This window comes from Phyllobates terribilis, unplaced genomic scaffold (genome assembly GCF_046119375.1).
Source record: "Phyllobates terribilis strain yellow unplaced genomic scaffold, ASM4611937v1 Scaffold_499__1_contigs__length_1316695, whole genome shotgun sequence".
NCBI lineage: Eukaryota > Metazoa > Chordata > Amphibia > Anura > Dendrobatidae > Phyllobates > Phyllobates terribilis.
Window position 1 is genome coordinate 452,346 of NW_027363259.1, and position 12,594 is coordinate 464,939.

Here is a 12,594-nt window from a genome sequence, read left to right on the forward strand (position 1 = left end):
CCTTGGGTGGCTCCGTAGTTTGAAACCAATTCTGGTTATCGCTTCTCGGCCTTTTGGCTAAGATCAAGTGTAGTATCTGTTCTTATCAGTTTAATATCTGATACGTCCCCTATCTGGGGACCATATATTAAATGGATTTTTAGAACAGGGAGATGGAAAAAGAGCTTGCTCTGTCCACTCCACGCATTGACCTGGTATTGCAGTATCTCCAGGACCGGTGCACCCCTTCTTTAATGCAGTTTCTAAAATCAGAAAGAATTGAATTCAATGTTTTTTGTTCATTTTGCTTGTTTGTCGGATTTTGGGATGGACTCTTTGGCTTTGCTTTTCTTCTCCTCATTGGATTTTTCATGTTCAAAGTTGCAGAAGCCAGATTACAAGCTCATTTTGGTTCAACTTCAGCAACTGTGCATTGCATTGCCATGTAATGTGATGCAATGCTATCTTTCTAGCTCTCCCTTTTTACTTCCTTTTGGATAAACAGACATATTAGGCAAGCATTTTGGAGCTTTCACCTAAATAACTACAGGTGGTGAGATAAGCTGCACAATATAATTGACCTTTCAGTATATTGTTGCACACACACCATCTATTTAGCAAATGCCCTTGTTATCAACAGCAGCCTTTTAAACTCACCTGAGCTAACAGGTATGTGCGCTGGTTACTCTGCTGCGCTTAAAATTTCTTTTTTGGTTTGCTACAATGCCTTTTCTGAAACGTTGTCTCCTTCTGCTGGAACACTGACTTCTTTCATTTAATGCCTGCAGACTATAAAAGAGAACCCAACCCAAAAAGTTTGGTTGATTAGTCTGTGGCATTCTGTTAAACTGTTGCTTATGGCGGTCTCTGTGAGCTTCTCAGCGACATTCAGCCAGCCAGGTATCCTGCCTGCAGTAGATGGAATGTGGCAATGGAACGCTGGCTGCGCGTGTCATAATAGGCTCTGAGCCTTTATATACCTGTGCACAGCAGCAGCCACCTTCAGTCTGCTGCTGGACAGCCAGCAGCAGCAGCAGCAGGAGAGGTATGTAATCAGGAGCCCTCCTGCTAAGGGTAGACAGCTGCTCGTTCCACCCCACCCCCCGCCTTAATTGGTTCTCCTCCCTTCCAACGGTGTTGAGGCGGGTGGGAACAGCAGGGGGTGAAGGTGCTGTGTTTAAAGAGGTGGAGTTATGCAGATCTAAAACGCGTGGATTGCAGCAGCAGCAAGCCGAAAAGTGCAGGCATGTAAGGGATCTAGAGGTTGACAACATGTCTTCTTAACGGGAGTCCAGGAGCTCATCTCCACAAATGGACTTTTCAGGATCCTTGGGTGGCTCCGTAGTTTGAAACCAATTCTGGTTATCGCTTCTCGGCCTTTTGTCTAAGATCAAGTGTAGTATCTGTTCTTATCAGTTTAATATCTGATACGTCCCCTATCTGGGGACCATATATTAAATGGATTTTTAGAACAGGGAGATGGAAAAAGAGCTTGCTCTGTCCACTCCACGCATTGACCTGGTATTGCAGTATCTCCAGGACCGGTGCACCCCTTCTTTAATGCAGTTTCTAAAATCAGAAAGAATTGAATTCAATGTTTTTTGTTCATTTTGCTTGTTTGTCGGATTTTGGGATGGACTCTTTGGCTTTGCTTTTCTTCTCCTCATTGGATTTTTCATGTTCAAAGTTGCAGAAGCCAGATTACAAGCTCATTTTGGTTCAACTTCAGCAACTGTGCATTGCATTGCCATGTAATGTGATGCAATGCTATCTTTCTAGCTCTCCCTTTTTACTTCCTTTTGGATAAACAGACATATTAGGCAAGCATTTTGGAGCTTTCACCTAAATAACTACAGGTGGTGAGATAAGCTGCACAATATAATTGACCTTTCAGTATATTGTTGCACACACACCATCTATTTAGCAAATGCCCTTGTTATCAACAGCAGCCTTTTAAACTCACCTGAGCTAACAGGTATGTGCGCTGGTTACTCTGCTGCGCTTAAAATTTCTTTTTTGGTTTGCTACAATGCCTTTTCTGAAACGTTGTCTCCTTCTGCTGGAACACTGACTTCTTTCATTTAATGCCTGCAGACTATAAAAGAGAACCCAACCCAAAAAGTTTGGTTGATTAGTCTGTGGCATTCTGTTAAACTGTTGCTTATGGCGGTCTCTGTGAGCTTCTCAGCGACATTCAGCCAGCCAGGTATCCTGCCTGCAGTAGATGGAATGTGGCAATGGAACGCTGGCTGCGCGTGTCATAATAGGCTCTGAGCCTTTATATACCTGTGCACAGCAGCAGCCACCTTCAGTCTGCTGCTGGACAGCCAGCAGCAGCAGCAGCAGGAGAGGTATGTAATCAGGAGCCCTCCTGCTAAGGGTAGACAGCTGCTCGTTCCACCCCACCCCCCGCCTTAATTGGTTCTCCTCCCTTCCAACGGTGTTGAGGCGGGTGGGAACAGCAGGGGGTGAAGGTGCTGTGTTTAAAGAGGTGGAGTTATGCAGATCTAAAACGCGTGGATTGCAGCAGCAGCAAGCCGAAAAGTGCAGGCATGTAAGGGATCTAGAGGTTGACAACATGTCTTCTTAACGGGAGTCCAGGAGCTCATCTCCACAAATGGACTTTTCAGGATCCTTGGGTGGCTCCGTAGTTTGAAACCAATTCTGGTTATCGCTTCTCGGCCTTTTGGCTAAGATCAAGTGTAGTATCTGTTCTTATCAGTTTAATATCTGATACGTCCCCTATCTGGGGACCATATATTAAATGGATTTTTAGAACAGGGAGATGGAAAAAAAGCTTGCTCTGTCCACTCCACGCATTGACCTGGTATTGCAGTATCTCCAGGACCGGTGCACCCCTTCTTTAATGCAGTTTCTAAAATCAGAAAGAATTGAATTCAATGTTTTTTGTTCATTTTGCTTGTTTGTCGGATTTTGGGATGGACTCTTTGGCTTTGCTTTTCTTCTCCTCATTGGATTTTTCATGTTCAAAGTTGCAGAAGCCAGATTACAAGCTCATTTTGGTTCAACTTCAGCAACTGTGCATTGCATTGCCATGTAATGTGATGCAATGCTATCTTTCTAGCTCTCCCTTTTTACTTCCTTTTGGATAAACAGACATATTAGGCAAGCATTTTGGAGCTTTCACCTAAATAACTACAGGTGGTGAGATAAGCTGCACAATATAATTGACCTTTCAGTATATTGTTGCACACACACCATCTATTTAGCAAATGCCCTTGTTATCAACAGCAGCCTTTTAAACTCACCTGAGCTAACAGGTATGTGCGCTGGTTACTCTGCTGCGCTTAAAATTTCTTTTTTGGTTTGCTACAATGCCTTTTCTGAAACGTTGTCTCCTTCTGCTGGAACACTGACTTCTTTCATTTAATGCCTGCAGACTATAAAAGAGAACCCAACCCAAAAAGTTTGGTTGATTAGTCTGTGGCATTCTGTTAAACTGTTGCTTATGGCGGTCTCTGTGAGCTTCTCAGCGACATTCAGCCAGCCAGGTATCCTGCCTGCAGTAGATGGAATGTGGCAATGGAACGCTGGCTGCGCGTGTCATAATAGGCTCTGAGCCTTTATATACCTGTGCACAGCAGCAGCCACCTTCAGTCTGCTGCTGGACAGCCAGCAGCAGCAGCAGCAGGAGAGGTATGTAATCAGGAGCCCTCCTGCTAAGGGTAGACAGCTGCTCGTTCCACCCCACCCCCCGCCTTAATTGGTTCTCCTCCCTTCCAACGGTGTTGAGGCGGGTGGGAACAGCAGGGGGTGAAGGTGCTGTGTTTAAAGAGGTGGAGTTATGCAGATCTAAAACGCGTGGATTGCAGCAGCAGCAAGCCGAAAAGTGCAGGCATGTAAGGGATCTAGAGGTTGACAACATGTCTTCTTAACGGGAGTCCAGGAGCTCATCTCCACAAATGGACTTTTCAGGATCCTTGGGTGGCTCCGTAGTTTGAAACCAATTCTGGTTATCGCTTCTCGGCCTTTTGGCTAAGATCAAGTGTAGTATCTGTTCTTATCAGTTTAATATCTGATACGTCCCCTATCTGGGGACCATATATTAAATGGATTTTTAGAACAGGGAGATGGAAAAAGAGCTTGCTCTGTCCACTCCACGCATTGACCTGGTATTGCAGTATCTCCAGGACCGGTGCACCCCTTCTTTAATGCAGTTTCTAAAATCAGAAAGAATTGAATTCAATGTTTTTTGTTCATTTTGCTTGTTTGTCGGATTTTGGGATGGACTCTTTGGCTTTGCTTTTCTTCTCCTCATTGGATTTTTCATGTTCAAAGTTGCAGAAGCCAGATTACAAGCTCATTTTGGTTCAACTTCAGCAACTGTGCATTGCATTGCCATGTAATGTGATGCAATGCTATCTTTCTAGCTCTCCCTTTTTACTTCCTTTTGGATAAACAGACATATTAGGCAAGCATTTTGGAGCTTTCACCTAAATAACTACAGGTGGTGAGATAAGCTGCACAATATAATTGACCTTTCAGTATATTGTTGCACACACACCATCTATTTAGCAAATGCCCTTGTTATCAACAGCAGCCTTTTAAACTCACCTGAGCTAACAGGTATGTGCGCTGGTTACTCTGCTGCGCTTAAAATTTCTTTTTTGGTTTGCTACAATGCCTTTTCTGAAACGTTGTCTCCTTCTGCTGGAACACTGACTTCTTTCATTTAATGCCTGCAGACTATAAAAGAGAACCCAACCCAAAAAGTTTGGTTGATTAGTCTGTGGCATTCTGTTAAACTGTTGCTTATGGCGGTCTCTGTGAGCTTCTCAGCGACATTCAGCCAGCCAGGTATCCTGCCTGCAGTAGATGGAATGTGGCAATGGAACGCTGGCTGCGCGTGTCATAATAGGCTCTGAGCCTTTATATACCTGTGCACAGCAGCAGCCACCTTCAGTCTGCTGCTGGACAGCCAGCAGCAGCAGCAGCAGGAGAGGTATGTAATCAGGAGCCCTCCTGCTAAGGGTAGACAGCTGCTCGTTCCACCCCACCCCCCGCCTTAATTGGTTCTCCTCCCTTCCAACGGTGTTGAGGCGGGTGGGAACAGCAGGGGGTGAAGGTGCTGTGTTTAAAGAGGTGGAGTTATGCAGATCTAAAACGCGTGGATTGCAGCAGCAGCAAGCCGAAAAGTGCAGGCATGTAAGGGATCTAGAGGTTGACAACATGTCTTCTTAACGGGAGTCCAGGAGCTCATCTCCACAAATGGACTTTTCAGGATCCTTGGGTGGCTCCGTAGTTTGAAACCAATTCTGGTTATCGCTTCTCGGCCTTTTGGCTAAGATCAAGTGTAGTATCTGTTCTTATCAGTTTAATATCTGATACGTCCCCTATCTGGGGACCATATATTAAATGGATTTTTAGAACAGGGAGATGGAAAAAAAGCTTGCTCTGTCCACTCCACGCATTGACCTGGTATTGCAGTATCTCCAGGACCGGTGCACCCCTTCTTTAATGCAGTTTCTAAAATCAGAAAGAATTGAATTCAATGTTTTTTGTTCATTTTGCTTGTTTGTCGGATTTTGGGATGGACTCTTTGGCTTTGCTTTTCTTCTCCTCATTGGATTTTTCATGTTCAAAGTTGCAGAAGCCAGATTACAAGCTCATTTTGGTTCAACTTCAGCAACTGTGCATTGCATTGCCATGTAATGTGATGCAATGCTATCTTTCTAGCTCTCCCTTTTTACTTCCTTTTGGATAAACAGACATATTAGGCAAGCATTTTGGAGCTTTCACCTAAATAACTACAGGTGGTGAGATAAGCTGCACAATATAATTGACCTTTCAGTATATTGTTGCACACACACCATCTATTTAGCAAATGCCCTTGTTATCAACAGCAGCCTTTTAAACTCACCTGAGCTAACAGGTATGTGCGCTGGTTACTCTGCTGCGCTTAAAATTTCTTTTTTGGTTTGCTACAATGCCTTTTCTGAAACGTTGTCTCCTTCTGCTGGAACACTGACTTCTTTCATTTAATGCCTGCAGACTATAAAAGAGAACCCAACCCAAAAAGTTTGGTTGATTAGTCTGTGGCATTCTGTTAAACTGTTGCTTATGGCGGTCTCTGTGAGCTTCTCAGCGACATTCAGCCAGCCAGGTATCCTGCCTGCAGTAGATGGAATGTGGCAATGGAACGCTGGCTGCGCGTGTCATAATAGGCTCTGAGCCTTTATATACCTGTGCACAGCAGCAGCCACCTTCAGTCTGCTGCTGGACAGCCAGCAGCAGCAGCAGCAGGAGAGGTATGTAATCAGGAGCCCTCCTGCTAAGGGTAGACAGCTGCTCGTTCCACCCCACCCCCCGCCTTAATTGGTTCTCCTCCCTTCCAACGGTGTTGAGGCGGGTGGGAACAGCAGGGGGTGAAGGTGCTGTGTTTAAAGAGGTGGAGTTATGCAGATCTAAAACGCGTGGATTGCAGCAGCAGCAAGCCGAAAAGTGCAGGCATGTAAGGGATCTAGAGGTTGACAACATGTCTTCTTAACGGGAGTCCAGGAGCTCATCTCCACAAATGGACTTTTCAGGATCCTTGGGTGGCTCCGTAGTTTGAAACCAATTCTGGTTATCGCTTCTCGGCCTTTTGGCTAAGATCAAGTGTAGTATCTGTTCTTATCAGTTTAATATCTGATACGTCCCCTATCTGGGGACCATATATTAAATGGATTTTTAGAACAGGGAGATGGAAAAAGAGCTTGCTCTGTCCACTCCACGCATTGACCTGGTATTGCAGTATCTCCAGGACCGGTGCACCCCTTCTTTAATGCAGTTTCTAAAATCAGAAAGAATTGAATTCAATGTTTTTTGTTCATTTTGCTTGTTTGTCGGATTTTGGGATGGACTCTTTGGCTTTGCTTTTCTTCTCCTCATTGGATTTTTCATGTTCAAAGTTGCAGAAGCCAGATTACAAGCTCATTTTGGTTCAACTTCAGCAACTGTGCATTGCATTGCCATGTAATGTGATGCAATGCTATCTTTCTAGCTCTCCCTTTTTACTTCCTTTTGGATAAACAGACATATTAGGCAAGCATTTTGGAGCTTTCACCTAAATAACTACAGGTGGTGAGATAAGCTGCACAATATAATTGACCTTTCAGTATATTGTTGCACACACACCATCTATTTAGCAAATGCCCTTGTTATCAACAGCAGCCTTTTAAACTCACCTGAGCTAACAGGTATGTGCGCTGGTTACTCTGCTGCGCTTAAAATTTATTTTTTGGTTTGCTACAATGCCTTTTCTGAAACGTTGTCTCCTTCTGCTGGAACACTGACTTCTTTCATTTAATGCCTGCAGACTATAAAAGAGAACCCAACCCAAAAAGTTTGGTTGATTAGTCTGTGGCATTCTGTTAAACTGTTGCTTATGGCGGTCTCTGTGAGCTTCTCAGCGACATTCAGCCAGCCAGGTATCCTGCCTGCAGTAGATGGAATGTGGCAATGGAACGCTGGCTGCGCGTGTCATAATAGGCTCTGAGCCTTTATATACCTGTGCACAGCAGCAGCCACCTTCAGTCTGCTGCTGGACAGCCAGCAGCAGCAGCAGCAGGAGAGGTATGTAATCAGGAGCCCTCCTGCTAAGGGTAGACAGCTGCTCGTTCCACCCCACCCCCCGCCTTAATTGGTTCTCCTCCCTTCCAACGGTGTTGAGGCGGGTGGGAACAGCAGGGGGTGAAGGTGCTGTGTTTAAAGAGGTGGAGTTATGCAGATCTAAAACGCGTGGATTGCAGCAGCAGCAAGCCGAAAAGTGCAGGCATGTAAGGGATCTAGAGGTTGACAACATGTCTTCTTAACGGGAGTCCAGGAGCTCATCTCCACAAATGGACTTTTCAGGATCCTTGGGTGGCTCCGTAGTTTGAAACCAATTCTGGTTATCGCTTCTCGGCCTTTTGGCTAAGATCAAGTGTAGTATCTGTTCTTATCAGTTTAATATCTGATACGTCCCCTATCTGGGGACCATATATTAAATGGATTTTTAGAACAGGGAGATGGAAAAAGAGCTTGCTCTGTCCACTCCACGCATTGACCTGGTATTGCAGTATCTCCAGGACCGGTGCACCCCTTCTTTAATGCAGTTTCTAAAATCAGAAAGAATTGAATTCAATGTTTTTTGTTCATTTTGCTTGTTTGTCGGATTTTGGGATGGACTCTTTGGCTTTGCTTTTCTTCTCCTCATTGGATTTTTCATGTTCAAAGTTGCAGAAGCCAGATTACAAGCTCATTTTGGTTCAACTTCAGCAACTGTGCATTGCATTGCCATGTAATGTGATGCAATGCTATCTTTCTAGCTCTCCCTTTTTACTTCCTTTTGGATAAACAGACATATTAGGCAAGCATTTTGGAGCTTTCACCTAAATAACTACAGGTGGTGAGATAAGCTGCACAATATAATTGACCTTTCAGTATATTGTTGCACACACACCATCTATTTAGCAAATGCCCTTGTTATCAACAGCAGCCTTTTAAACTCACCTGAGCTAACAGGTATGTGCGCTGGTTACTCTGCTGCGCTTAAAATTTCTTTTTTGGTTTGCTACAATGCCTTTTCTGAAACGTTGTCTCCTTCTGCTGGAACACTGACTTCTTTCATTTAATGCCTGCAGACTATAAAAGAGAACCCAACCCAAAAAGTTTGGTTGATTAGTCTGTGGCATTCTGTTAAACTGTTGCTTATGGCGGTCTCTGTGAGCTTCTCAGCGACATTCAGCCAGCCAGGTATCCTGCCTGCAGTAGATGGAATGTGGCAATGGAACGCTGGCTGCGCGTGTCATAATAGGCTCTGAGCCTTTATATACCTGTGCACAGCAGCAGCCACCTTCAGTCTGCTGCTGGACAGCCAGCAGCAGCAGCAGCAGGAGAGGTATGTAATCAGGAGCCCTCCTGCTAAGGGTAGACAGCTGCTCGTTCCACCCCACCCCCCGCCTTAATTGGTTCTCCTCCCTTCCAACGGTGTTGAGGCGGGTGGGAACAGCAGGGGGTGAAGGTGCTGTGTTTAAAGAGGTGGAGTTATGCAGATCTAAAACGCGTGGATTGCAGCAGCAGCAAGCCGAAAAGTGCAGGCATGTAAGGGATCTAGAGGTTGACAACATGTCTTCTTAACGGGAGTCCAGGAGCTCATCTCCACAAATGGACTTTTCAGGATCCTTGGGTGGCTCCGTAGTTTGAAACCAATTCTGGTTATCGCTTCTCGGCCTTTTGGCTAAGATCAAGTGTAGTATCTGTTCTTATCAGTTTAATATCTGATACGTCCCCTATCTGGGGACCATATATTAAATGGATTTTTAGAACAGGGAGATGGAAAAAGAGCTTGCTCTGTCCACTCCACGCATTGACCTGGTATTGCAGTATCTCCAGGACCGGTGCACCCCTTCTTTAATGCAGTTTCTAAAATCAGAAAGAATTGAATTCAATGTTTTTTGTTCATTTTGCTTGTTTGTCGGATTTTGGGATGGACTCTTTGGCTTTGCTTTTCTTCTCCTCATTGGATTTTTCATGTTCAAAGTTGCAGAAGCCAGATTACAAGCTCATTTTGGTTCAACTTCAGCAACTGTGCATTGCATTGCCATGTAATGTGATGCAATGCTATCTTTCTAGCTCTCCCTTTTTACTTCCTTTTGGATAAACAGACATATTAGGCAAGCATTTTGGAGCTTTCACCTAAATAACTACAGGTGGTGAGATAAGCTGCACAATATAATTGACCTTTCAGTATATTGTTGCACACACACCATCTATTTAGCAAATGCCCTTGTTATCAACAGCAGCCTTTTAAACTCACCTGAGCTAACAGGTATGTGCGCTGGTTACTCTGCTGCGCTTAAAATTTCTTTTTTGGTTTGCTACAATGCCTTTTCTGAAACGTTGTCTCCTTCTGCTGGAACACTGACTTCTTTCATTTAATGCCTGCAGACTATAAAAGAGAACCCAACCCAAAAAGTTTGGTTGATTAGTCTGTGGCATTCTGTTAAACTGTTGCTTATGGCGGTCTCTGTGAGCTTCTCAGCGACATTCAGCCAGCCAGGTATCCTGCCTGCAGTAGATGGAATGTGGCAATGGAACGCTGGCTGCGCGTGTCATAATAGGCTCTGAGCCTTTATATACCTGTGCACAGCAGCAGCCACCTTCAGTCTGCTGCTGGACAGCCAGCAGCAGCAGCAGCAGGAGAGGTATGTAATCAGGAGCCCTCCTGCTAAGGGTAGACAGCTGCTCGTTCCACCCCACCCCCCGCCTTAATTGGTTCTCCTCCCTTCCAACGGTGTTGAGGCGGGTGGGAACAGCAGGGGGTGAAGGTGCTGTGTTTAAAGAGGTGGAGTTATGCAGATCTAAAACGCGTGGATTGCAGCAGCAGCAAGCCGAAAAGTGCAGGCATGTAAGGGATCTAGAGGTTGACAACATGTCTTCTTAACGGGAGTCCAGGAGCTCATCTCCACAAATGGACTTTTCAGGATCCTTGGGTGGCTCCGTAGTTTGAAACCAATTCTGGTTATCGCTTCTCGGCCTTTTGGCTAAGATCAAGTGTAGTATCTGTTCTTATCAGTTTAATATCTGATACGTCCCCTATCTGGGGACCATATATTAAATGGATTTTTAGAACAGGGAGATGGAAAAAGAGCTTGCTCTGTCCACTCCACGCATTGACCTGGTATTGCAGTATCTCCAGGACCGGTGCACCCCTTCTTTAATGCAGTTTCTAAAATCAGAAAGAATTGAATTCAATGTTTTTTGTTCATTTTGCTTGTTTGTCGGATTTTGGGATGGACTCTTTGGCTTTGCTTTTCTTCTCCTCATTGGATTTTTCATGTTCAAAGTTGCAGAAGCCAGATTACAAGCTCATTTTGGTTCAACTTCAGCAACTGTGCATTGCATTGCCATTTAATGTGATGCAATGCTATCTTTCTAGCTCTCCCTTTTTACTTCCTTTTGGATAAACAGACATATTAGGCAAGCATTTTGGAGCTTTCACCTAAATAACTACAGGTGGTGAGATAAGCTGCACAATATAATTGACCTTTCAGTATATTGTTGCACACACACCATCTATTTAGCAAATGCCCTTGTTATCAACAGCAGCCTTTTAAACTCACCTGAGCTAACAGGTATGTGCGCTGGTTACTCTGCTGCGCTTAAAATTTCTTTTTTGGTTTGCTACAATGCCTTTTCTGAAACGTTGTCTCCTTCTGCTGGAACACTGACTTCTTTCATTTAATGCCTGCAGACTATAAAAGAGAACCCAACCCAAAAAGTTTGGTTGATTAGTCTGTGGCATTCTGTTAAACTGTTGCTTATGGCGGTCTCTGTGAGCTTCTCAGCGACATTCAGCCAGCCAGGTATCCTGCCTGCAGTAGATGGAATGTGGCAATGGAACGCTGGCTGCGCGTGTCATAATAGGCTCTGAGCCTTTATATACCTGTGCACAGCAGCAGCCACCTTCAGTCTGCTGCTGGACAGCCAGCAGCAGCAGCAGCAGCAGGAGAGGTATGTAATCAGGAGCCCTCCTGCTAAGGGTAGACAGCTGCTCGTTCCACCCCACCCCCCGCCTTAATTGGTTCTCCTCCCTTCCAACGGTGTTGAGGCGGGTGGGAACAGCAGGGGGTGAAGGTGCTGTGTTTAAAGAGGTGGAGTTATGCAGATTTAAAACGCGTGGATTGCAGCAGCAGCAAGCCGAAAAGTGCAGGCATGTAAGGGATCTAGAGGTTGACAACATGTCTTCTTAACGGGAGTCCAGGAGCTCATCTCCACAAATGGACTTTTCAGGATCCTTGGGTGGCTCCGTAGTTTGAAACCAATTCTGGTTATCGCTTCTCGGCCTTTTGGCTAAGATCAAGTGTAGTATCTGTTCTTATCAGTTTAATATCTGATACGTCCCCTATCTGGGGACCATATATTAAATGGATTTTTAGAACAGGGAGATGGAAAAAGAGCTTGCTCTGTCCACTCCACGCATTGACCTGGTATTGCAGTATCTCCAGGACCGGTGCACCCCTTCTTTAATGCAGTTTCTAAAATCAGAAAGAATTGAATTCAATGTTTTTTGTTCATTTTGCTTGTTTGTTGGATTTTGGGATGGACTCTTTGGCTTTGCTTTTCTTCTCCTCATTGGATTTTTCATGTTCAAAGTTGCAGAAGCCAGATTACAAGCTCATTTTGGTTCAACTTCAGCAACTGTGCATTGCATTGCCATGTAATGTGATGCAATGCTATCTTTCTAGCTCTCCCTTTTTACATCCTTTTGGATAAACAGACATATTAGGCAAGCATTTTGGAGCTTTCACCTAAATAACTACAGGTGGTGAGATAAGCTGCACAATATAATTGACCTTTCAGTATATTGTTGCACACACACCATCTATTTAGCAAATGCCCTTGTTATCAACAGCAGCCTTTTAAACTCACCTGAGCTAACAGGTATGTGCGCTGGTTACTCTGCTGCGCTTAAAATTTCTTTTTTGGTTTGCTACAATGCCTTTTCTGAAACGTTGTCTCCTTCTGCTGGAACACTGACTTCTTTCATTTAATGCCTGCAGACTATAAAAGAGAACCCAACCCAAAAAGTTTGGTTGATTAGTCTGTGGCATTCTGTTAAACTGTTGCTTA

General features: G+C 44.6%; 10 non-coding genes across 10 annotated transcripts; all 10 read left to right on the forward strand.

Moving 5' to 3' along the window:
* The first annotated feature begins 37 nt into the window (after positions 1-37).
* Positions 38-228, forward strand: LOC141230570 (U2 spliceosomal RNA). Its single transcript, XR_012297028.1, has one exon. It is a non-coding gene; the product is annotated as a U2 spliceosomal RNA (small nuclear RNA).
* Positions 229-1,343: 1,115 nt separating this feature from the next.
* Positions 1,344-1,534, forward strand: LOC141230254 (U2 spliceosomal RNA). Its single transcript, XR_012296806.1, has one exon. It is a non-coding gene; the product is annotated as a U2 spliceosomal RNA (small nuclear RNA).
* Positions 1,535-2,649: 1,115 nt separating this feature from the next.
* On the forward strand, positions 2,650-2,840 carry LOC141230177 (U2 spliceosomal RNA). The gene has a single exon (XR_012296733.1). It is a non-coding gene; the product is annotated as a U2 spliceosomal RNA (small nuclear RNA).
* A 1,115-nt stretch (positions 2,841-3,955) lies between these two features.
* Positions 3,956-4,146, forward strand: LOC141230571 (U2 spliceosomal RNA). Its single transcript, XR_012297029.1, has one exon. It is a non-coding gene; the product is annotated as a U2 spliceosomal RNA (small nuclear RNA).
* A 1,115-nt stretch (positions 4,147-5,261) lies between these two features.
* LOC141230178 (U2 spliceosomal RNA) lies at positions 5,262-5,452 on the forward strand. The gene has a single exon (XR_012296734.1). It is a non-coding gene; the product is annotated as a U2 spliceosomal RNA (small nuclear RNA).
* A 1,115-nt stretch (positions 5,453-6,567) lies between these two features.
* Positions 6,568-6,758, forward strand: LOC141230572 (U2 spliceosomal RNA). Its single transcript, XR_012297030.1, has one exon. It is a non-coding gene; the product is annotated as a U2 spliceosomal RNA (small nuclear RNA).
* Positions 6,759-7,873: 1,115 nt separating this feature from the next.
* On the forward strand, positions 7,874-8,064 carry LOC141230573 (U2 spliceosomal RNA). Its single transcript, XR_012297031.1, has one exon. It is a non-coding gene; the product is annotated as a U2 spliceosomal RNA (small nuclear RNA).
* Positions 8,065-9,179: 1,115 nt separating this feature from the next.
* Positions 9,180-9,370, forward strand: LOC141230574 (U2 spliceosomal RNA). The gene has a single exon (XR_012297032.1). It is a non-coding gene; the product is annotated as a U2 spliceosomal RNA (small nuclear RNA).
* Positions 9,371-10,485: 1,115 nt separating this feature from the next.
* Positions 10,486-10,676, forward strand: LOC141230575 (U2 spliceosomal RNA). Its single transcript, XR_012297033.1, has one exon. It is a non-coding gene; the product is annotated as a U2 spliceosomal RNA (small nuclear RNA).
* Positions 10,677-11,794: 1,118 nt separating this feature from the next.
* LOC141230576 (U2 spliceosomal RNA) lies at positions 11,795-11,985 on the forward strand. The gene has a single exon (XR_012297034.1). It is a non-coding gene; the product is annotated as a U2 spliceosomal RNA (small nuclear RNA).
* Positions 11,986-12,594: the final 609 nt, after the last annotated feature.